Source organism: Pseudophryne corroboree, unplaced genomic scaffold (genome assembly GCF_028390025.1).
Source record: "Pseudophryne corroboree isolate aPseCor3 unplaced genomic scaffold, aPseCor3.hap2 scaffold_1830, whole genome shotgun sequence".
NCBI classification, from domain to species: domain Eukaryota; kingdom Metazoa; phylum Chordata; class Amphibia; order Anura; family Myobatrachidae; genus Pseudophryne; species Pseudophryne corroboree.
In genome coordinates this window covers 47,763-71,418 of record NW_026968467.1, presented here as the reverse complement: position 1 = coordinate 71,418, position 23,656 = coordinate 47,763, and the positions used below count along the sequence as shown (strand labels likewise).

Here is a 23,656-nt window from a genome sequence, read left to right as displayed (position 1 = left end):
GGGCCCTGCAGCACTACCTGTAGTTCGCATTGTGCGTTGGAAGGCACAAAGTAAGCAGATGGGAGAAGTCAAGATAATGCGCAAGGGCATAGAAGGGAGCGGCTCAAGAAAAGAGAAGTTGAAACAGACAGCAAACTAGGCTGGAGAGAGACCTGAGACAAACAGATCTGAATTATACGAGAGCCGACCAGAGGAAACACAAATTATGCAGTCAAGTTTCCCACATTTGGGGAAATCGCAGGAGCAGCACACCCAGAGTGCAATGGGTGAGCCTTGCCCTGGGAGAAGCACCTTGCTGATCATAGTATCTCACCTGGCAGGTAAGTAGGAGTTGGGCTAGAGCTGGGGAGGGTCGCTGCTCGGGCACCCCCCTGTCAAGTGAAGGAGATCCAACTGAGGCAGCAAAAGGGAACTCTCGAAAGAAGAACAAGGCTAGAGGAAGATCTGAGACAAAGAAATCTGACTTTTACCAGAGCTGAGCAGAGGAAAGCACAAACACAGTCCCCCACTACCACAAATAATGCAGTCGAGTTTCCCACATTTGGGGAAATCACAGGGGTCAGCATACCCAGAATGCAATGAATGAACCTCACCCTGGGAGAACAATCTTCATGACCATGGTATCTCCTATGCAAAATAAGTATGATTTGGGATAGGGCTGGGGAGGGCCGCTGCTCAGGCACATCTCTGTCAAGTAAAGGAGATTCAACTGAGGCAGCACAAGGGAACTCTCATCTGGGGACAACAACTGCAGGGAGAACACATATTTTCAGATGAACATGGGAGGGCAGAAGGCTGCCTAATACTGAAGCACCCCCAAACAACAAACCAAATGCAACAACTAGTGCAAGCATTCCTGGGGGAAGGCCTGCAGCAGATTGATTTGCATATGGTAATGCCATCCAAGCAGTGGGTCAAAGTTGGCTTCAACCCTCGTCTGCATATGAAAAGAGAAAAGGGGCGTGCAGGGCATGGCGGCCTTTTGCGGCGCTTGGGTAACCCTTAGTTCGCATTAAACACCCCCACCCTCCTTCGGTGTGGGGCTCATGTTGGCAATGCCCCAGCCCCTGAAGCATTCAAGCTGATTTCTTGCAGCAGCTGGGCACTGTAACAGCTCCAGATCTGCTCTGTGAGGCAAGTAAAAGGGTGTGGGCCCTGCAGCACTACCTGTAGTTTGCATTGTGTGTTGGAAGGCACAAAGTAAGCAGACGGGAGAAGTCAGGATAGTGCGCAAGGGGATAGAAGGGAGCGGCTCAAGAAAAGAGAAGTGGAAACAGACAGCAAACTAGGCTGGAGAGAGACCTGAGACAAAGAGATCTGAATTATACGAGAGCCGACCAGGGGAAACACAAATTATGCAGTCAAGTTTCCCACATTTGGGGAAATCACAGGGGCAGCACACCCAGAGTGCAATGGGTGAGCCTTGCCCTGGGAGAAGCACCTACATGATCATAGTATCTCACCTGGCAGGTAAGTAGGAGTTGGGCTAGAGCTGCGAAGGGTCGCTGCTCGGGTACCCCCCTGTCAAGTGAAGGAGATCCAACTGAGGCAGCACAAGGGAACTCTCGAAAGAGGAACAAGGCTAGAGGAAGATCTGAGACAAAGAAATCTGATTTTTACCAGAGTTGACCAGAAGAAAGCACAAACACAGTCCCCCACTACCACAAATAATGCAGTTGAGTTTCCCACATTTGGGGAAATCACAGGGGTCAGCATACCCAGAATGCAATGAATGAACCTCACCCTGTTAGAACAATCTTCATGACCATGGTATCTCCTATGCAAAATAAGTATGATTTGGGATAGGGCTGGGGAGGGCCGCTGCTCAGGCACATCTCTGTCAAGTAAAGGAGATTCAACTGAGGCAGCACAAGGGAACTCTCATCTGGGGACAACAACTGCAGGGAGAACACATATTTTCAGATGAACATGGGAGGGCAGAAGGCTGCCTAATACTGAAGCACCCCCAAACAACAAACCAAATGCAACAACTAGTGCAAGCATTCCTGGGGGAAGGCCTGCAGCAGATGGATTTGCATATGGTGATGTCATCCAAGCAGTGGGTCAAAGTTGGCTTCAACCCTCATCTGCATATGAAAAGAAAAAAGGGATGTGCAGGGCATGGCGTCCTTTTGTGGCGCTTGGATGACCCCTAATTCGCATTAAACATCTCCACCCTCCTTCGGTGTGGGGCTCATGTTGGCTATGCCCCAGCCCCTGAAGCATTCAAGATGATTTCTTGCAGCAGCTGGGCACTGTAACAGCTCCAGAGCTGCTCTGTAAAGCATGTAAAAGGGTGTGGGCCCTGCAGCACTACCTGTAGTATGCATTGTGCGTTGGAAGGCACAAAGTAAGCAGACGGGAGAGGTCAGGATAGTGCGCAAGGGCATAGAAGGGAGCGGCTCAAGAAAAGAGAAGTGGAAACAGACAGCAAACTAGGCTGGAGAAAGACCTGAGACAAAGAGATCTGAATTATATGAGAGCCGACCAGAGGAAACACAAATTATGCCGTCAAGTGTCCCACATTTGGGGAAATCGCAGGAGCAGCACACCCAGAGTGCAATGGGTGAGCCTTGCCCTGGGAGAAGCACCTTCCTGATCATAGTATCTCACCTGGCAGGTAAATAGGAGTTGGGCTAGAGCTGGGGAGGGTCGCTGCTCGTGCACCCCCCTGTCAAGTGAAGGAGATCCAACTGAGGCAGCACAAGGGAACTCTCGAAAGAAGAACAAGGCTAGAGGAAGATCTGAGACAAAGAAATCTGACTTTTACCAGAGCTGACCAGAGGAAAGCACAAACACAGTCCCCCACTACCACAAATAATGCAGTTGAGTTTCCCACATTTGGGGAAATCACAGGGGTCAGCATACCCAGAATGCAATGAATGAACCTCACCCTGGGAGAACAATCTTCATGACCATGGTATCTCCTATGCAAAATAAGTATGATTTGGGATAGGGCTGGGGAGGGCCGCTGCTCAGGCACATCTCTGTCAAGTAAAGGAGATTCAACTGAGGCAGCACAAGGGAACTCTCATCTGGGGACAACAACTGCAGGGAGAACACATATTTTCAGATGAACATGGGAGGGCAGAAGGCTGCCTAATACTGAAGCACCCCCAAACAACAAACCAAATGCAACAACTAGTGCAAGCATTCCTGGGGGAAGGCCTGCAGCAGATTGATTTGCATATGGTAATGCCATCCAAGCAGTGGGTCAAAGTTGGCTTCAACCCTCGTCTGCATATCAAAAAAGAGAAAAGGGGCGTGCAGGGCATGGCGGCCTTTTGCGGCGCTTGGATGACCCCTAGTTCGCATTAAACACCTCCACCCTCCTTCGGTGTGGGGCTCATGTTGGCTATGCCCCAGCCCCTGAAGCATTCAAGCTGATTTCTTGCAGCAGCTGGGCACTGTAAAAGCTCCAGAGCTGCTCTGTAAGGCAAGTAAAAGGGTGTGGGCCCTGCAGCACTACCTGTAGTTTGCATTGTGCATTGGAAGGCACAAAGTAAGCAGACGGGAGAAGTCAGGATAGTGCGCAAGGGCATAGAAGGGAGCGGCTCAAGAAAAGAGAAGTGGAAACAGACAGCAAACTATACTGGAGAGAGACCTGAGACAAAGAGATCTGAATTATACGAGAGCCGACCAGGGGAAAAACAAATTATGCAGTCAAGTGTCCCACATTTGGGGAAATTGCAGGAGCAGCACACCCAGAGTGCAATGGGTGAGCCTTGCCCTGGGAGTAGCATCTTCATGATCATAGTATCTCACCTGGCAGGTAAGTAGGAGTTGGGCTAGAGCTGGGGAAGGTCGCTGCTCGGGCACCCCCCTGTCAAGTGAAGGAGATCCAACTGAGGCAGCACAAGGGAACTCTTGAAAGAGGAACAAGGCTAGAGGAAGATCTGAGACAAAGAAATCTGACTTTTACCAGAGCTGACCAGAGGAAAGCACAAACACAGTCCCCCACTACCACAAATAATGCAGTCGAGTTTCCCACATTTGGGGAAATCACAGGGGTCAGCATACCCAGAATGCAATGAATGAACCTCACCCTGGGAGAACAATCTTCATGACCATGGTATCTCCTATGCAAAATAAGTATGATTTGGGATAGGGCTGGTGAGGGCCGCTGCTCAGGCACATCTATGTCAAGTAAAGGAGATTCAACTGAGGCAGCACAAGGGAACTCTCATCTGGGGACAACAACTGCAGGGAGAACACATATTTTCAGATGAACATGGGAGGGCAGAAGGCTGCCTAATACTGAAGCACCCCCAAACAACAAACCAAATGCAACAACTAGTACAAGCATTCCTGGGGGAAGGCCTGCAGCAGATGGATTTGCATATGGTGATGTCATCCAAGCAGTGGGTCAAAGTTGGCTTCAACCCTCATCTGCATATGAAAAGAGAAAAGGGGCTTGCAGGGCATGGCGGCCTTTTGCGGCGCTTGGATGACCCCTAGTTCGCATTAAACACCTCCACCCTCATTCGGTGTGGGGCTCATGTTGGCTATGCCCCAGCCCCTGAAGCATTCAAGCTGATTTCTTGCAGCAGCTGGGCACTGTAACAGCTCCAGAGTTGCTCTGTAAGGCAAGTAAAAGGGTGTGGGCCCTGCAGCACTACCTGTAGTTCGCATTGTGCGTTGGAAGGCACAAAGTAAGCAGACGGGAGAAGTCAGGATAGTGCGCAAGGGCATAGAAGGGAGCGGCTCAAGAAAAGAGAAGTGGAAACAGACAGCAAACTAGGCTGGAGAGAGACCTGAGACAAAGAGATCTGAATTATATGAGAGCCGACCAGGGGAAACACAAATTATGCAGTCAAGTTTCCCACATTTGGGGAAATCAAAGGGGCAGCACACCCAGAGTGCAATGGGTGAGCCTTGCCCTGGGAGAAGCACCTACATGATCATAGTATCTCACCTGGCAGGTAAGTAGGAGTTGGGCTAGAGCTGGGGAGGGTCGCTGCTCGGGCACCCCCCTGTCAAGTGAAGGAGATCCAACTGAGGCAGCACAAGGGAACTCTCGAAAGAAGAACAAGGCTAGAGGAAGATCTGAGACAAAGAAATCTGACTTTTACCAGAGCTGACCAGAGGAAAGCACAAACACAGTCCCCCACTACCACAAATAATGCAGTCGAGTTTCCCACATTTGGGGAAATCACAGGGGTCATCATACCCAGAATGCAATGAATGAACCTCACCCTGGGAGAACAATCTTCATGACCATGATATCTCCTATGCAAAATAAGTATGATTTGGGATAGGGCTGGGGAGGGCCGCTGCTCAGGCACATCTCTGTCAAGTAAAGGCGATTCAACTGAGGCAGCACAAGGGAACTCTCATCTGGGGACAACAACTGCAGGGAGAACACATATTTTCAGATGAACATGGGAGGGCAGAAGGCTGCCTAATACTGAAGCACCCCCAAACAACAAACCAAATGCAACAACTAGTGCAAGCATTCCTGGGGGAAGGCCTGCAGCAGATGGATTTGCATATGGTGATGTCATCCAAGCAGTGGGTCAAAATTGGCTTCAACCCTCGTCTGCATATGAAAAGAAAAAAGGGATGTGCAGGGCATGGCGGCCTTTTGCAGCGCTTGCATGACCCCTAATTCGCATTAAACACCTCCACCCTCCTTCGGTGTGGGGCTCATGTTGGCTATGCCCCAGCACCTGAAGCATTCAAGCTGATTTCTTGCAGCAGCTGGGCACTGTAACAGCTCCAGAGCTGCTCTGTAAGGCAACTAAAAGGGTGTGGGCCCTGCAGCACTACCTGTAGTTCGCATTGTGCGTTGGAAGGCACAAAGTAAGCAGACGGGAGAAGTCAGGATAGTGCGCAAGGGCATAGAAGGGAGCGGTTCAAGAAAAGAGAAGTGGAAACAGACAGCAAACTAGGCTGGAGAGAGACCTGAGACAAAGAGATCTGAATTTTACGAGAGCCGACCAGAGGAAACACAAATTATGCAGTCAAGTGTCCCACATTTGGGGAAATCGCAGGAGCAGCACACCAAGAGTGCAATGGGTGAGCCTTGCCCTGGGAGAAGCACCTTCCTGATCATAGTATCTCACCTGGCAGGTAAGTAGGAGTTGGGCTAGAGCTGGGGAGGGTTGCTGCTCGGGCACCCCCCTGTCAAGTGAAGGAGATCCAACTGAGGCAGCACAAGGGAACTCTCGAAAGAAGAACAAGGCTAGAGGAAGATCTGAGACAAAGAAATCTGACTTTTACCAGAGCTGACCAGAGGAAAGCACAAACACAGTCCCCCTCTACCACAAATAATGCAGTCGAGTTTTCCACATTTGGGGAAATCACAGGGGTCATCATACCCAGAATGCAATGAATGAACCTCACCCTGGGAGAACAATCTTCATGACCATGATATCTCCTATGCAAAATAAGTATGATTTGGGATAGGGCTGGGGAGGGCCGCTGCTCAGGCACATCTCTGTCAAGTAAAGGCGATTCAACTGAGGCAGCACAAGGGAACTCTCATCTGGGGACAACAACTGCAGGGAGAACACATATTTTCAGATGAACATGGGAGGGCAGAAGGCTGCCTAATACTGAAGCACCCCCAAACAACAAACCAAATGCAACAACTAGTGCAAGCATTCCTGGGGGAAGGCCTGCAGCAGATGGATTTGCATATGGTGATGTCATCCAAGCAGTGGGTCAAAATTGGCTTCAACCCTCGTCTGCATATGAAAAGAAAAAAGGGATGTGCAGGGCATGGCGGCCTTTTGCAGCGCTTGCATGACCCCTAATTCGCATTAAACACCTCCACCCTCCTTCGGTGTGGGGCTCATGTTGGCTATGCCCCAGCACCTGAAGCATTCAAGCTGATTTCTTGCAGCAGCTGGGCACTGTAACAGCTCTAGAGCTGCTCTGTAAGGCAACTAAAAGGGTGTGGGCCCTGCAGCACTACCTGTAGTTCGCATTGTTCGTTGGAAGGCACAAAGTAAACAGACGGGAGAAGTCAGGATAGTGCGCAAGGGCATAGAAGGGAGCGGTTCAAGAAAAGAGAAGTGGAAACAGACAGCAAACTAGGCTGGAGAGAGACCTGAGACAAAGAGATCTGAATTTTACGAGAGCCGACCAGAGGAAACACAAATTATGCAGTCAAGTGTCCCACATTTGGGGAAATCGCAGGAGCAGCACACCCAGAGTGCAATGGGTGAGCCTTGCCCTGGGAGAAGCACCTTCCTGATCATAGTATCTCACCTGGCAGGTAAGTAGGAGTTGGGCTAGAGCTGGGGAGGGTCGCTGCTCGGGCACCCCCCTGTCAAGTGAAGGAGATCCAACTGAGGCAGCACAAGGGAACTCTCGAAAGAAGAACAAGGCTAGAGGAAGATCTGAGACAAAGAAATCTGACTTTTACCAGAGCTGACCAGAGGAAAGCACAAACACAGTCCCCCTCTACCACAAATAATGCAGTCGAGTTTTCCACATTTGGGGAAATCACAGGGGTCATCATACCCAGAATGCAATGAATGAACCTCACCCTGGGAGAACAATCTTCATGACCATGATATCTCCTATGCAAAATAAGTATGATTTGGGATAGGGCTGGGGAGGGCCGCTGCTCAGGCACATCTCTGTCAAGTAAAGGCGATTCAACTGAGGCAGCACAAGGGAACTCTCATCTGGGGACAACAACTGCAGGGAGAACATATATTTTCAGATGAACATGGGAGGGCAGAAGGCTGCCTAATACTGAAGCACCCCCAAACAACAAACCAAATGCAACAACTAGTACAAGCATTCCTGGGGGAAGGCCTGCAGCAGATGGATTTGCATATGGTGATGTCATCCAAGCAGTGGGTCAAAGTTGGCTTCAACCCTCGTCTGCATATGAAAAGAAAAAAGGGATGTGCAGGGCATGGCGTCCTTTTGTGGCGCTTGGATGACCCTTAATTCGCATTAAACATCTCCACCCTCCTTCGGTGTGGGGCTCATGTTGGCTATGCCCCAGCCCGTGAAGCATTCAAGATGATTTCTTGCAGCAGCTGGGCACTGTAACAGCTCCAGAGCTGTTCTGTAAAGCATGTAAAAGGGTGTGGGCCCTGCAGCACTACCTGTAGTATGCATTGTGCGTTGGAAGGCACAAAGTAAGCAGACGGGAGAGGTCAGGATAGTGCGCAAGGGCATAGAAGGGAGCGGCTCAAGAAAAGAGAAGTGGAAACAGACAGCAAACTAGGCTGGAGAAAGACCTGAGACAAAGAGATCTGAATTATACGAGAGCCGACCAGAGGAAACACAAATTATGCAGTCAAGTTTCCCACATTTGGGGAAATCGCAGGAGCAGCACACCCAGAGTGCAATGGGTGAGCCTTGCCCTGGGAGAAGCACCTTCCTGATCATAGTATCTCACCTGGCAGGTAAGTAGGAGTTGGGCAAGAGCTGGGGAGGGTCGCTGCTCGGGCACCCGCCTGTCAAGTGAAGGAGATCCAACTGAGGCAGCACAAGGGAACTCTCGAAAGAAGAACAAGGCTAGAGGAAGATCTGAGACAAAGAAATCTGACTTTTACCAGAGCTGAGCAGAGGAAAGCACAAACACAGTCCCCCACTACCACAAATAATGCAGTCGAGTTTCCCACATTTGGGGAAATCACAGGGGTCAGCATACCCAGAATGCAATGAATGAACCTCACCCTGGGAGAACAATCTTCATGACCATGGTATCTCCTATGCAAAATAAGTATGATTTGGGATAGGGCTGGGGAGGGCCGCTGCTCAGGCACATCTCTGTCAAGTAAAGGAGATTCAACTGAGGCAGCACAAGGGAACTCTTATCTGGGGACAACAACTGCAGGGAGAACACATATTTTCAGATGAACATGGGAGGGCAGAAGGCTGCCTAATACTGAAGCACCCCCAAACAACAAACCAAATGCAACAACTAGTGCAAGCATTCCTGGGGGAAGACCTGCAGCAGATGGATTTGCATATGGTAATGTCATCCAAGCAGTGGGTCAAAGTTGGCTTCAACCCTCGTCTGCATATGAAAAGAAAAAAGGGATGTGCAGGGCATGGTGTCCTTTTGTGGCGCTTGGATTACCCCTCCTTCGGTGTGGGGCTCATGTTGGCTATGCCCCAGCCCCTGAAGCATTCAAGATGATTTCTTGCAGCAGCTGGGCACTGTAACATCTCCAGAGTTGCTCTGTAAAGCATGTAAAAGGGTGTGGGCCCTGCAGCACTACCTGTAGTATGCATTGTGCGTTGGAAGGCACAAAGTAAGCAGACGGGAGAGGTCAGGATCGTGCGCAACTGCATAGAAGGGAGCGGCTCAAGAAAAGAGAAGTGGAAACAGACAGCAAACTAGGCTGGAGAAAGACCTGAGACAAAGAGATCTGAATTATATGAGAGCCGACCAGAGGAAACACAAATTATGCAGTCAAGTGTCCCACATTTGGGGAAATCGCAGGAGCAGCACACCCAGAGTGCAATGGGTGAGCCTTGCCCTGGGAGAAGCACCTTCCTGATCATAGTATCTCACCAGGCAGGTAAATAGGAGTTGGGCTAGAGCTGGGGAGGGTCGCTGCTCGTGCACCCCCCTGTCAAGTGAAGGAGATCCAACTGAGGCAGCACAAGGGAACTCTCGAAAGAAGAACAAGGCTAGAGGAAGATCTGAGACAAAGAAATCTGACTTTTACCAGAGCTGACCAGAGGAAAGCACAAACACAGTCCCCCACTACCACAAATAATGCAGTCGAGTTTCCCACATTTGGGGAAATCACAGGGGTCAGCATACCCAGAATGCAATGAATGAACCTCACCCTGGGAAAACAATCTTCATGACCATGGTATCTCCTATGCAAAATAAGTATGATTTGAGATAGGGCTGGGGAGGGCCGCTGCTCAGGCACATCTCTGTCAAGTAAAGGAGATTCAACTGAGGCAGCACAAGGGAACTCTCATCTGGGGACAACAACTGCAGGGAGAACACATATTTTCAGATGAACATGGGAGGGCAGAAGGCTGCCTAATACTGAAGCACCCCCAAACAACAAACCAAATGCAACAACTAGTGCAAGCATTCCTGGGGGAAGGCCTGCAGCAGATTGATTTGCATATGGTAATGCCATCCAAGCAGTGGGTCAAAGTTGGCTTCAACCCTCGTCTGCATATGAAAAGAGAAAAGGGGCGTGCAGGGCATGGCGGCCTTTTGCGGCGCTTGGATGACCCCTAGTTCGCATTAAACACCTCCACCCTCCTTCGGTGTGGGGCTCATGTTGGCTATGCCCCAGCCCCTGAAGCATTCAAGCTGATTTCTTGCAGCAGCTGGGCACTGTAACAGCCCTAGAGCTGCTCTGTAAGGCAAGTAAAAGGGTGTGGGCCCTGCAGTACTACCTGTAGTTTGCATTGTGCATTGGAAAGCACAAAGTAAGCAGACGGGAGAAGTCAGGATAGTGCGGAGGGCTGGGTCAGTTGATTGTGGGCGAGTTTGTAAGCCATTGGCGGTGGCAGCGGGTATCGGCTCAGAGGCAGTAGCGGGCATTGGCTAAGGGTCATCGGCAGGATTCGGCGGACATTATGGCTGTAGTGCCTCACTAGCCACTGACCTCACCGCACGCCACTGTGGGACAGATGTAACATGCAGAGAGAGGTAGATTTGGGAGGGGGAATGTCCTAGCATAACTGTTAATTGCAGTGTAATACTGTAATTCAGCTGTGCAGCATTTGTGGCTAAATGTCAAAGAAGCCAGTATTTACCCTGCATGCAAAACAATAAATGTATTTGAACATACCTCCCAACTATCCCAATTTTTGCAGGACAGTCACTTTTTTGGGGAATGTCCAGCTAACCCAAACAACCCCCCCCCCCCTTCCCATGGGGAAGGGGGGGGGGGTGGAAGGCTCCCTGTAGCTTGTTGCTCTGCAAATATGCACATTGTGGGTAATTCAGACCTGATCGCTAGGGTGTGTTTTTTGCATCCCTGTAATCAGGTAGTTGTCGCCTACAGCGGAAGGGAAAATTTGCTGTGCAGGTGTGTGATCACATGTGCACAAGAGCTGCACAGCTCAGCACTTACTCAGCCATTGAGGTGACGTCACAAATCCTCCCACAAAACGCCGGGTCCCTCCAGTGTTTTTCCGGACACTCCCTAGACACATTCAGTTGCCACCCACACAAACACCCTCTTCTTGTCAATCTTCTTGTGATCTCCGGACCGTCGCACTTACGCATTGTGGCGCATACGCATGTGCAATGCAAACCAGATTGCCCGCTGGGTGAAAATAAATTGAAGCGATCTGGTCTGAATAAGCCTCAATCTCTATTCACGGGAGACAGAGGGGCTGGGGCATGGCCAGCAGCTCACAGAGCACCTATAATGACAAAAATGGGAGACATGGCTCATGATCGCGATATACCTGCGAAGGTACGCCCTCTACTGATTGACAGGCTGAGGCATTCGTATTTTCTGCGGGGCACCCGGAGAAAATGTAGGCACACGCACAGGATGGACCCTGCGTATATGCCCCCATCCTCTTCATAGTTTTTGCGGTTGGAACGCGTATTACGATCCAAACTGAATTAGGCCCTATGTCTTATATACACGAGCAGTGTGAAAACATCAATCGATGGGGGTAATTCCAAGTTGATCGCAGCAGGAATTTTGTTAGCAGTTGGGCAAAACCATGTGTACTGCAGGGGAGGCAGATATAACATGTGCAGAAAGAGTTAGATTTGGGTGAGTTATTTTGTTTCTGTGCAGGGTAAGCCCCACACATTAATGCCCTTTGGAACATATTATGTCACTCACCACAATATCTGTGATACACTATGCCCTACAGTAAAGCTTCTAATTACTTTTACAAAAACTGCTCAATGCCAAGAGTTTCACGTGCTGGGTGTCATGCTCATTGCCAGGGGTTTCACTCTCTGGGTGTCATGCTCATTGCCAGGGGGAACGCAGTAGGGGGTGTTATATAGTAAGCATCACTATGGCATAGTATATAGCATTATATATATTGTGAGCACTGGTGATGTTGAGTGCAGTAGAGCTGCTGCTGGGTAATTACAATTTACTACAACCACCAATATATTCTGCTGCACTATATATATGCAAAGCTAATTCTGCTGGGTAATTACAATTGACTACAACCACCAATATATTCTGCTGCACTATATCTATATTTGCAAAGCTAATTCTGCTGGGTAATTACAATTGACTACAACCACCAATATATTCTGCTGCACTATATCTATATATGAAAAGCTAATTCTGCTGGGTAATGCAAATTGAAACATTATTGCATAGTATGTGATTTTTAAGTACTTTTTTAAAGTTTTGAATGATATAGACCCAGTTTAATCTTTGTGGAATGCCTGGTTGTTGTTTTTAAGGTAATTTATTGCCTGGCATTTGAGGGGGTGGGGTGTGGTTACAGATTTCAATTATTGGTTTCACTTGTAATAGTCTTCTACTTAAGTCCAATGGTGTAGGCTGTGCAAAGCCGTTTGGCTGTGCATTTATTGATCCAAGCGTGCATTTTTTTCAAAGCGTGATAAAATTGACACATAACAGCAGCGTTCAATCAGCGTTAATTTATCTTCAGCTGATATCGATTGTGAATTGACGTTTCTTCTCTTCTTGTCACCTACAGGTAATTACAATTGACTACAACCACCAATATATTCTGCTGCACTATATCTATATATGCAAAGCTAATTCTGCTGGGTAATGCAAATTGAAACATTATTGCATAGTATGTGATTTTTAAGTACTTTTTTAAAGTTTTGAATGATATAGACCCAGTTTAATCTTTGTGGAATGCCTGGTTGTTGTTTTTAAGGTAATTTATTGCCTGGCATTTGAGGGGGTGGGGTGTGGTTACAGATTTCAATTATTGGTTTCACTTGTAATAGTCTTCTACTTAAGTCCAATGGTGTAGGCTGTGCAAAGCCATTTGGCTGTGCATTTATTGATCTAAGCGTGCATTTTTATCAAAGCGTGATAAAATTGACACATAACAACATTGTTCAATCAGCGTTCAATCGAAGTGAAAAAGAAGGAAAACAGAAGCACACCAATCTAACAAAACAAAGAAAACTGAAGAACTAATAACAAATGTGAGTCACTTACTCCTCAGATCACTCACCTCCTGATTGTTGCATCTGATTACATAGCACAGAACTACCTTACTTGGACATTTCATAAACCATCCATTTCACCTACAAATGCCTGTATCTGTATTATTGTAATTTTGTTTTTTAAGCACAGCTGCACCAATGCAATTTTACCTGCAAACACTTAAAACATCTAACATAATTACCATTGCTTCTTAAACCTCTCACAATCCTTTCATTTCTTACACTCCAAATACATTTCTGCACCCACTTTATCTACGCTTTTGACTCATTTCATACTAAATCTACACCCCTTGAGCCTACACTGCTTTTCTCACCTGCATTTCTGCAATTCTTCTGCTCGGATTGCCTTACAGTCTCCTCTCCTACTTCCACTACTTCAACCTATTTACCTACTTAACACTATGTCAAGGTTTTCTTATACTCCCCACATCACTCAGTGTCTACCTAATAATGTATCTTTATCCTTCCCCACTAGTCTCCTCCACCTCCTCCTCTCTCCCCTCCTCTGTCTCCCCTCCATCCCTCTGTTTCCTTCCCCCACCTTTCCTGTTACCCCACTTTCATTCACCTCTGCCCCATGGTCCTGCTACCCCACAACTCAGCCCTGCTCCCTCTCTCCCTTCCCTGTCACCTCCCCACACCCCCATCCACATCACACTGACCTCCCTCCCTGCCCACCTCCTGCAGTTTCCCCTCCTAGCTCAGGCACCCGTACCATCACTACTCTCTCATCATCCCTGCCCTCAAAGTTAATCCCACCTCATCGCTACAGCAACCCTGAAAATCTAATTCACATCTCTCCCACAAACTCATACCCCCTATCCTGTGCCCTCTGGAATGCCAGATCTGTTTGTAACAAACTGGTCCCCACTCATGACCTTTTCATTTCCAACTCCCTACACCTACTAGCCATTACTGAAACTTGGATTATGCCCTCTGACACTACTTCTGCTGCTGCTCTCTCTGCTGGGGGCCTTACATTCACACACACACCCCGACCTGGGGGTCGCCATGGGGGTGGTGTTGGGGTCCTTTTACCTTCTAGTTACTCCTACCAACTCATACCACCAGAACCATCCCTTATATTCTCTACATTTGAGGTCCACACCATATGCCTCTTCCAACCAGTCCATCTTAGAGTAGCTGTCATTTACCGGCCCCCTGGCACTGCTTCCAAATTCATCGACAACTTTGCTTCCTGGCTTCCTCACTTCCTCTCTTCTGACATTCCCACCATTATCCTAGGCGATTTCAACATCCCTATTGACATCCCCACACAATCCCCTGCCTCTAAACTCCTTAACCTCACCTCTTCACTTGGTCTCTCCCAGTGGACCTCCTCACCCTCCCATGTGAATGGGAGCTCACTGGATCTGGTCTTCACTCACCGCTGTGATATTTCTGATTTTTCCAACTCTCCATTTCCCCTCTCTGACCACCACCTGCTCTCCTTCAACCTATCTCTCTCGACTTCCCATCTCTACCTCCTAAGGCTACCATCACTAAGCGTAACATTGAAGCTATTGACACCACATTCCTTTCCTCCCTGTTTGACTCACTTCTCTCTCCTATTCTCTCTCTCTCATGCCCTGAACAAGCCACTTCCACATACAATGCTTCCCTTACTTCTGCTCTTGACTCTGTTGCTCCAGCAACCACTATTCACCCTTGCAAATTAACACCTCAACCCTGGCACACCAAATGCACCAGATATCTGCAAAAATGCTCATGTACTGCTGAGCGACACTGGAGGAAATCACGCTCTAAGGCAGACTTCCTCCATTTCAAACTTATGCTCTCATCCTTCAGTGCTGCCCTTTCTCTTGCTAAACAGTCATACTTCAAGAACCTCATCTCCTCCCAGTCTTCCAACCCCCGGCGCCTCTTTGCCACTCTCAACTCACTCCTCTGCCCACCTCCACCTCGTCTCCCTTCCTCACTCTCTGCTCTTGACTTTGCCACTTACTTCACATCCAAAATTGACTCCATACGTCAGGACATCACATCACACCAGACTATCAGTAACCAGCCTTCTCCCATCCCTTACCAACCCTCCCCATCCCTCGCACCAACTCTGTCATCTTTCTCCCATGCATCTGGAGAGGAAGTCATGGCCCTCATTCGTTCCTGTCCCCTCACCACCTCCCCACTTGACCCTATCCCCTCCTGCCTCCTTTGCCACCTCTCTTCTTCTGCTTGTTCCCATCTTTCCCACCTTCTCAATCTCTCCCTCTCATCAGGCACTGTCCCCTCTGCCTTCAAGCACGCTCTCATCTCTCCTATTCTTAAAAAACCTACCCTTGATCCAAACACTCTCTCCAACTACCGACCCATCTCTCTCCTCCCTTTTGCCTCCAAACTCCTTGAGCGTATTGTCTACAACCGCCTTACTTCCTTTCTTTCCTCACACTCACTGCTTGACCCATTCCAGTCTGGCTTCCGTCCTCTCCACTCCACTGAAACTGCCCTTACAAAAGTATGCAATGACCTCCATGCTGCTAAATCTAAGGGACACTACTCTCTACTTATTCTACTTGATCTATCTGCTGCTTTTGACACTGTGGACCATCCTCTCCTACTGCAAATCCTTCACTCCATTGGTCTGCGTAACACTGCCCTCTCTTGGTTGTCGTCCTACCTTTCTGACCGTTCATTCTCTGTCTCCTCTCATGACTCCACCTCCCCCTCACTTCCACTAACTGTAGGGGTACCCCAAGGTTCTGTCCTTGGTCCTCTTCTCTTCTCTCTCTATACGTCCTCACTAGGTAAGCTCATTAGTTCTTTTGGTTTCCAATATCATCTCTATGCTGATGACATTCAAATCTATCTTTCCTCTCCAGACCTCTCCCCTACTCTCCTCACTCGTATCTCCAACTGTCTCTCTGCTATCTCTTCCTGGATGTCCCAGCGCTTTCTTAAACTTAACATGTCTAAGACCGAGCTGATCATCTTCCCTCCCTCCCGCATAATCTCACCTCCTACAATCTCATTATCTATTGATGGCACTACTATCTCCTCTACCCCCCAAGCGCGCTGTCTTGGAGTAATCCTTGACTCCTCCCTCTCCTTCAAACCACACATTCAGCACCTCTCACAAACCTGCCGTTTTCATCTAAAAAATATTTCCAGGATCAGACCCTTTCTGACCCAGGATGCTACTAAGACTCTTATCCACTCACTGGTCATCTCCAGACTGGACTGCTGTAATCTCTTCCTGACTGGCATTCCTGACAAATACCTCTCTCCACTCCAATCTATCCTCAATGCTGCTGCCCGGCTCATTTTCCTCACCAAACGCACTACGTCCACCTCTCCTCTCTTACTAGTCCTTCACTGGCTCCCCTTCCCTTTCAGAATCCATTTCAAGCTTCTCACACTTGCTTACAAAGCCCTCACCCACTCCTCTCCCATCTACATCTCTGATCTTATCTCGCTTTACACTCCCACCCGTCCTCTTCGCTCTGCTAATGCACACCGACTCTCCTGCCTACGGATTACTTCCTCCCACTCCTACCTCCAAGATTTTTCACGTGCTGCACCACTTCTCTGGAATTCCCTACCTCTCCCCCTCAGACTCTCCACCTCTCTACAAAACTTCAAACGGGCTCTCAAGACCCACTTCTTCACCAAACCCAGCCAAATCTTATCCTAAACCTCTGTTCCATGCTCTCTATGTACCCCATCTGTCTCACCCCTGTCTGTCTACCCCTCCCTTTTAGAATGTAAGCTCTCACGAGCAGGGCCCTCTTCCCTCATGTGCTTACTCTTTTCTTACTTTAATAATCTTCAGCTGCACCAAATCCAGCAGTCTTCTGCCACCTGATACTTATTCCAGTGTCATCTGCTGATGTAGCTATGTTTATTTACCCTGTACTTGTCCTATATTGTCGTCAACTGTAAGTTGCTGTTTTCCTGTTTGATTATTTGTTTATGTACTCTGTAATTGGGCACTGCGGAACCCTTGTGGCGCCATATAAATAAAGGATAATAATAATAATAAATAATATAATATATAGCAGTACGGTACAGTAGGCCACTGCTCTACCTACCTCTGTGTCGTCAAGTATACTATCCATCCATACCTGTGGTGCATTTTAGAAAAAAACATGTCTCGGCAGAGCAATCTATAAATCCATCATTTTTCAGACAGCAACAGTGGGTATTGTAATAGTCACCCAATCCATCACTTTTATAGGGTTACATGCACCCACATGCTACAGCCTGTCTCAATAATTTTACTGTCACGCTGTGTGTGTTTGTGTTTTTATTTGGGTATTTTTTGTTGTTGTAGAACTACAGGTACCAGCAAGCCCGTTATTTCCCCGCCTGCTGGTACTTGAGGTTCTCCAAGTACCAGCAAGCGGGGGAGGCTTGCTGGGCCTTGTAGTTCCACAACGAAAAAACAATATTCTTTTTTTACACACATGGCTATCAGCCCGGCACCCACCACCCAGGGGTGCTGGGGACAGCCTCGGGCTTCACCCCTGGCCCTTGGGTGCCTCGAGGGGAGGAACCTCTTGATTTAAGGGGTCCCCACTCCTCCAGGGAACCCCGGCCAGGGGTGACTAGTTGGAGGGGTAATGCCAGGGCCGCAGGGACCTACATAAAAGTGTCCCCCGGCTGTGGCATTATCTCTCTGGCTAGTGGAGCCCGGTGCTGGTTTTAAAAATATGGGGGACCCCTACATCTATTGTCCCACGTATTTTTGGAACCTGGACCGGTCTAAGAGCCCGGTGCTGGTTGTCTAAATACGGGGAACCCCTGTCCAATTTTTCCCCCAGTATTTAAATAACCAGGACCGGCTCAAAGAGCCCGAGGCTGGTTATACTAAGGAGGGGGGACCTCACGCATTTTTTTTTAACCCATTCAGACCCTTCTCCTTTAAGTTAATTGAAGCCCTGGACAACAAAATTGCATTCATGTCCTCCTCCCTCACCCTTCCCAGTCCCAAACACTCATTTTTTTTTCTTTAAAAATTTATAATATATAACGAGAACAATGAGCAGGCAGGCAGCGGGCATTGGCGGCATCGGACTGAGATAGAAATTAGTGGTGGAGGGCTGGGTCAGTTGATTGTGGGCGAGTTTGTAAGCCATTGGCGGTGGCAGCGGGTATCGGCTCAGAGGCAGTAGCGGGCATTGGCTAAGGGTCATCGGCAGGATTCGGCGGACATTATGGCTGTAGTGCCTCACTAGCCACTGACCTCACCGCACGCCACTGTGGGACAGATGTAACATGCAGAGAGAGGTAGATTTGGGAGGGGGAATGTCCTAGCATAACTGTTAATTGCAGTGTAATACTGTAATTCAGCTGTGCAGCATTTGTGGCTAAATGTCAAAGAAGCCAGTATTTACCCTGCATGCAAAACAATAAATGTATTTGAACATACCTCCCAACTATCCCAATTTTTGCAGGACAGTCACTTTTTTGGGGAATGTCCAGCTAACCCAAACAACCCCCCCCCCTTCCCATGGGAAAGGGGGGGGGGGGTGGAAGGCTCCCTGTAGCTTGTTGCTCTGCAAATATGCACATTGTGGGTAATTCAGACCTGATCGCTAGGGTGTGTTTTTTGCATCCCTGTAATCAGGTAGTTGTCGCCTACAGCGGAAGGGAAAACTTGCTGTGCAGGTGTGTGATCACATGTGCACAAGAGCTGCACAGCTCAGCACTTACTCAGCCATTGAGGTGACATCACAAATCCTCCCACAAAACGCCGGGTCCCTCCAGTGTTTTTCCGGACACTCCCTAGAAACATTCAGTTGCCACCCACACAAACACCCTCTTCTTGTCAATCTTCTTGTGATCTCCGGACCGTCGCACTTACGCATTGTGGCGCATATGCATGTGCAGTGCAAACCAGATTGCCCGCTGGGTGAAAATAAATTGAAGCAATCTGGTCTGAATAAGCCTCAATCTCTATTCACGGGAGACAGAGGGGCTGGGGCATGGCCAGCAGCTCACAGAGCACCTATAATTACAAAAATGGGAGACATGGCTCATGATCGCGATATACCTGCGAAGGTACGCCCTCTACTGATTGACAGGCAGAGGCATTCGCATTTTCTGCGGGGCACCCGGAGAAAATGTAGGCACACGCACAGGATGGACCCTGCGTATATGCCCCCATCCTCTTCATAGTTTTTGCGGTTGGAACGCGTATTACGATCCAAACTGAATTAGGCCCTATGTCTTATATACACGAGCAGTGTGAAAACATCAATCGATGGGGGTAATTCCAAGTTGATCGCAGCAGGAATTTTGTTAGCAGTTGGGCAAAACCATGTGTACTGCAGGGGAGGCAGATATAACATGTGCAGAAAGAGTTAGATTTGGGTGAGTTATTTTGTTTCTGTGCAGGGTAAATACTGACTGCTTTATTTTTACACTGCAAATTAGATTGCAGATTGAACACACCACACCCAAATCTAACTCTCTCTGCACATGTTAAATCTGCCTTCCCTGCAGTGCACATAGGTGGTCATTCCGAGTTGTTCGCTCGGTAATTTTCTTCGCATCGCAGCGATTTTCCGCTTAATGCGCATGCGCAATGTTCACACTGCGACTGCGCCAAGTAAATTTGCTATGCAGTTAGGAATATTACTCACGGTTTTTTCATCGTTCTGGTGATCATAATGTGATTGACAGGAAGTGGGTGTTTCTGGGCGGAAACAGGCCGTTTTAGGGGCGTGTGGGAAAAAATGCTACCGTTTCTGGGAAAAACGCGGGAGTGGCTGGAGAAACGGAGGAGTGTCTGGGCGAACGCTGGGTGTGTTTGTGACGTCAAATCAGGAACGACAAGCACTGAACTGATCGCACTGGCAGAGTAAGTCTCGAGCTACTCAGAAACTGCACAGAGATGTCTTATCGCAATATTGCAAATCTTTCGTTCGCAATTTTAAGATGCTAAGATTCACTCCCAGTAGGCGGCAGCTTAGCGTGTGCAATGCTGCTAAAAGCAGCTTGCGAGCGAACAACTCGGAATGAGGGCCATGGGGGGTAATTCTGAGTTGATCGCAGCAGGATTTTTGTTAGCAGTTGGGCAAAACCATGTGCACTGCATTTACGAACAGATGATTTTTTATATAAATTTTAAAATGTTAGTAAATGTGTGTTTTTTTTTCAACCTGGAAGCCCAACATCGATTAAGATCGATCTTAAATAGACCCCTGGGTTTTAAGGATAACCATGGTTGAGTCCAATGGTTAATTCACATTGACCGAAGTTCTAATTAAGTCACCTGTGCTCAAGCATGATATCCTTAAAATCTGGATTGCAATGACAGCATTTTGGAACTATGCCTAAGGGTTTAATTTTTACATTTATCCACTGACAATAAATCTACCTACAATATCCCTGTAACTGTTATGATTACAGTATTTCACTAAATAATTTAATTTGCTGAACCTTCTGTAAAAAGAAATATTAAGCTGCTGTAATTCCCAGATGCAGAAAATTTGTTAGCTAGTGGGCAAAACCATGTGCACTGCAGGGTTGGGGGCAGATATAACATTTGCAGAGAGATTTAGGTGGGTTATATTGTTTGTGTGCAGGGTAAATACTGGCTGTTTTGTTTTTACACTGCAATTTAGATTTCAGTTTGAACACACCGCACCAAAATCTAACTCTCTCTGCACATATTATACACCCCCCCCCCTGCAGTGTACATGGTTTTAGCTAATAAATTTGCTGCTGTGATCAGATCTGAGTTAAGCCCTATGTATTTGGCACTGGCAAAGGGTTAGAGGCCTTGCTGTAGAGCTCACACCTTTCTTATCATGCATTGTAATATTTCCTATGTCCTGATGTTGTGCTCTCTGCTCCATCCAAGTAAACAGCAATGTAGCATGGCTATCAAAGAGCGTGAAGATTGCAGATTTCCTGGGATTAATGCTAAGGAATGCTATTCCAAAGGCTGCTGCTTTAATTCAAGTGTCACTGGGGTTAAATGGTGTTTTTACCTTAAAAACACAGGTAGAGTATATAGTACAGTGGTAAAGTGGGAGCATGTAGTGCTATTGATTACAGATTTGATGGAGCTTAAACATGGATAAGGTCCATGGCTCTAAGAGTTTATCTTGTGTATCCTTTATTTTTAGTCATGGTCAGATAAGATTAGAAAATACCATTTAAGTGGAAATTTCCTGTTAGCTGTTTTTCAGTTTGCTCAACTGTCTGATTAACTTGTCCTAAAAAAGGACCAAAGGAGCTAAATTGCCCTGTGATCTAGCTAAATTGCCCCAGTTAAAAAAAAAAAAAAAACTAAGCTGCTGTAATTCCTGGATGTTTCCTTACTGCATCAACAGGAAGTGACAAGAAACAATGTAATGTGGAACCGTACAGCAGAAGGGATTGCGGCTACCCCACAATAAGTGCAGCGGAATGTAAGCAGAGGAATTGTTGCTTTGACTGCAGCATTCCCGGGGTTAACTGGTGTTTCTTCAAGTCACAAGGTATGGAGCTGCTGTATAGTTACTCGCAAGTCAGTAGTTGTATGATGCTCACACCTGTTAAACTGGATACACACAGAATGCCCTACACAGGGGGTGAAATGAGCACCCCCCCCACCCCCCGTACGCTCAGCACACATCACGCTGTGCTGAGCGGGGGCAGAGATGTGTGCTGAGCAGTTCGCTCAGCACACATCTCTCCCCAAAATCGGGCCGTGAATATGGACCTTTAAACTGGATCCACACTTAGATTATCTGTCCAATTTTTTTTTTCTAGTTGAAACAAAATTATGCTAATATGTGGCAGCAAATGACAATTGACCATTTGCTCACAAACACTGGAAAACATCCAAAAATGGTCATTTAGATAAATTGGTTAAATCCATTTCATTTAGCTAATTTATCCAAACTACCTTTATTGTATCTTTGTGGGTGAATGATGTGTGGGTCAGTGTTGAGGGTGGTGGAGGAGATGGGTAATAGGCACAGCAGGGTGTGGACAGTCAAATAGTGTGCTTAGAGGTTCAGAGTTATTGTATGAGACTCTGGCAACAGTGACTTGATGAGTCCATAGGGTGGGACGCATTAACCTTTTTATGCTATTGAAATAGTTCTCCTCCTGACCGACGCAGTTCCTTGCTCCGAGGTTGGTGTATTGTCCTGTTGCAGCGCCTCTCCACTGTGGTCACAGTGAGCTGTGTGGTGTTGCTGACGCATGCCAATCTCCCCCCAACCTCCCTCTTGCATTTCAGACCTACGTACGCATGATGGGATCTTGTATGATATGCGCGTGTGCTGTAGAGATGAAAGTGGGGGTGAGGAGGCAGATCGTGAGATGGGGAAACTTTGTGGACTGTTAGCGAAGGGGAGCACTGGGCAATCTGAGTTGCAAAGAGGGCAGCAGAAGAGGTTATTGCATGTGCACTGGTGACAGGTCCATCCTTGGTAGCCAGCCTCAGTGGTAAAGGGGTACATGAGCTAGTGTCCCTTGGCCAGCCATGTACCATGGCCACCTCCCTACCTCCTATATATTCTCCCTGATCTGTCACTTTGTTACGGTCTGCTGCTGGCACTGGTGTATCGTCCTGCAGATGCCGTCTCCGCCCATTGCTGTGACTTCCCCCAGAGTTAGCCACACAGAGTGACAGATCTGGGAAAATATATAGGAGATCATTACTTTCACTTGCAGCCTACCTTATTTTTTGCAGCCTAGCATGCTCCTGACCCATTCTCTCACTAATACTTATACAACATTCATGAACTCATCTTAAGGTTTCTTTATTATTCAGTCACACTGTCTTGGATCCAAACCATTTCCTGTGGCATTACAGTCAAACAATTGAGCTATTTACCCTTGCATAGAAAGGTATAATCTAAGCTAGAGAATTCTATTTGGAGCTCACCTTGTACTTTGTGAAGAAATAATCAGCTGTGTGGCTGAGCAGATATATGGAGTGTGTGGCTGCACACTGCATTGATCTGCTGAGTTGCAATGCTAATAATTTTTTTTTGCAAAGTACCAATAGCTTCATTGTGAAGGTGGAAAGAAGGGTGTTACGGCATGGAATGTACAAACTGCGAGACCCTGCTGGTAGCGCCTTTGTCTATTTAGTAGGAAGGGCACGTAACAGCCGGGGGGCAATGGAGGAAGCCCCTTTAGGGCTGGAGCCCGGCGGCAACTGACTCCGTTGTCTCTGGCAGTTCCGCCCCTGGACTAGAGGAATGGTCAAGAACATGGCAACATTTAATGCCAAAAAATGCAAAATCATACACGTCTCAAAAATGCAAAGGCTAACTATAATATTAAGGGCATTATAATGGCAAGAGGAAAGCTATCTAAGTATTACTATTTCAGGTGAGCAATGTAACAAAGCAATAGGAAAGGCAAGTCAGATGCTTGTTTGCATAGGTTAAAGAACCAGTAGCAGAAAAAAGTAATACAGGTTGAGTATCCCATATCCAAATATTCCGAAATACGGAATATTCCGAAATACGGACTTTTTTGAGTGAGACTGAGATAGTGAAACCTTTGTGTTTTGATGGCTCAGTGTACACAAACTTTGTTTAATACTCAAAGTTATTAAAAATATTGTATTAAATGAACTTCAGACTGTGTGTA

At 47.6% G+C, this 23,656-nt stretch overlaps 17 non-coding genes and 1 pseudogene across 17 annotated transcripts; all 18 read right to left on the bottom strand.

The window, feature by feature from the left end:
• Positions 1 to 165: 165 nt before the first annotated feature.
• LOC135003154 (U1 spliceosomal RNA) lies at positions 166 to 328 on the bottom strand. Its single transcript, XR_010204228.1, has one exon. It is a non-coding gene; the product is annotated as a U1 spliceosomal RNA (small nuclear RNA).
• Positions 329 to 480: 152 nt separating this feature from the next.
• On the bottom strand, positions 481 to 644 carry LOC135003146 (U1 spliceosomal RNA). The gene has a single exon (XR_010204219.1). It is a non-coding gene; the product is annotated as a U1 spliceosomal RNA (small nuclear RNA).
• Positions 645 to 1,315: 671 nt separating this feature from the next.
• LOC135003156 (U1 spliceosomal RNA) lies at positions 1,316 to 1,478 on the bottom strand. The gene has a single exon (XR_010204230.1). It is a non-coding gene; the product is annotated as a U1 spliceosomal RNA (small nuclear RNA).
• A 152-nt stretch (positions 1,479 to 1,630) lies between these two features.
• Positions 1,631 to 1,794, bottom strand: LOC135003152 (U1 spliceosomal RNA). Its single transcript, XR_010204225.1, has one exon. It is a non-coding gene; the product is annotated as a U1 spliceosomal RNA (small nuclear RNA).
• A 671-nt stretch (positions 1,795 to 2,465) lies between these two features.
• Positions 2,466 to 2,628, bottom strand: LOC135003162 (U1 spliceosomal RNA). Its single transcript, XR_010204234.1, has one exon. It is a non-coding gene; the product is annotated as a U1 spliceosomal RNA (small nuclear RNA).
• A 152-nt stretch (positions 2,629 to 2,780) lies between these two features.
• On the bottom strand, positions 2,781 to 2,944 carry LOC135003164 (U1 spliceosomal RNA). The gene has a single exon (XR_010204236.1). It is a non-coding gene; the product is annotated as a U1 spliceosomal RNA (small nuclear RNA).
• A 673-nt stretch (positions 2,945 to 3,617) lies between these two features.
• On the bottom strand, positions 3,618 to 3,780 carry LOC135003157 (U1 spliceosomal RNA). Its single transcript, XR_010204231.1, has one exon. It is a non-coding gene; the product is annotated as a U1 spliceosomal RNA (small nuclear RNA).
• Positions 3,781 to 3,932: 152 nt separating this feature from the next.
• Positions 3,933 to 4,096, bottom strand: LOC135003145 (U1 spliceosomal RNA). Its single transcript, XR_010204218.1, has one exon. It is a non-coding gene; the product is annotated as a U1 spliceosomal RNA (small nuclear RNA).
• A 692-nt stretch (positions 4,097 to 4,788) lies between these two features.
• On the bottom strand, positions 4,789 to 4,930 carry LOC135003159 (U1 spliceosomal RNA; annotated as a pseudogene).
• Positions 4,931 to 5,082: 152 nt separating this feature from the next.
• Positions 5,083 to 5,246, bottom strand: LOC135003149 (U1 spliceosomal RNA). The gene has a single exon (XR_010204222.1). It is a non-coding gene; the product is annotated as a U1 spliceosomal RNA (small nuclear RNA).
• A 671-nt stretch (positions 5,247 to 5,917) lies between these two features.
• On the bottom strand, positions 5,918 to 6,080 carry LOC135003163 (U1 spliceosomal RNA). Its single transcript, XR_010204235.1, has one exon. It is a non-coding gene; the product is annotated as a U1 spliceosomal RNA (small nuclear RNA).
• Positions 6,081 to 6,232: 152 nt separating this feature from the next.
• LOC135003151 (U1 spliceosomal RNA) lies at positions 6,233 to 6,396 on the bottom strand. Its single transcript, XR_010204224.1, has one exon. It is a non-coding gene; the product is annotated as a U1 spliceosomal RNA (small nuclear RNA).
• A 671-nt stretch (positions 6,397 to 7,067) lies between these two features.
• Positions 7,068 to 7,230, bottom strand: LOC135003155 (U1 spliceosomal RNA). The gene has a single exon (XR_010204229.1). It is a non-coding gene; the product is annotated as a U1 spliceosomal RNA (small nuclear RNA).
• Positions 7,231 to 7,382: 152 nt separating this feature from the next.
• LOC135003150 (U1 spliceosomal RNA) lies at positions 7,383 to 7,546 on the bottom strand. The gene has a single exon (XR_010204223.1). It is a non-coding gene; the product is annotated as a U1 spliceosomal RNA (small nuclear RNA).
• Positions 7,547 to 8,217: 671 nt separating this feature from the next.
• Positions 8,218 to 8,380, bottom strand: LOC135003153 (U1 spliceosomal RNA). The gene has a single exon (XR_010204226.1). It is a non-coding gene; the product is annotated as a U1 spliceosomal RNA (small nuclear RNA).
• Positions 8,381 to 8,532: 152 nt separating this feature from the next.
• On the bottom strand, positions 8,533 to 8,696 carry LOC135003165 (U1 spliceosomal RNA). The gene has a single exon (XR_010204237.1). It is a non-coding gene; the product is annotated as a U1 spliceosomal RNA (small nuclear RNA).
• Positions 8,697 to 9,342: 646 nt separating this feature from the next.
• LOC135003161 (U1 spliceosomal RNA) lies at positions 9,343 to 9,505 on the bottom strand. The gene has a single exon (XR_010204233.1). It is a non-coding gene; the product is annotated as a U1 spliceosomal RNA (small nuclear RNA).
• A 152-nt stretch (positions 9,506 to 9,657) lies between these two features.
• LOC135003148 (U1 spliceosomal RNA) lies at positions 9,658 to 9,821 on the bottom strand. The gene has a single exon (XR_010204221.1). It is a non-coding gene; the product is annotated as a U1 spliceosomal RNA (small nuclear RNA).
• Positions 9,822 to 23,656: the final 13,835 nt, after the last annotated feature.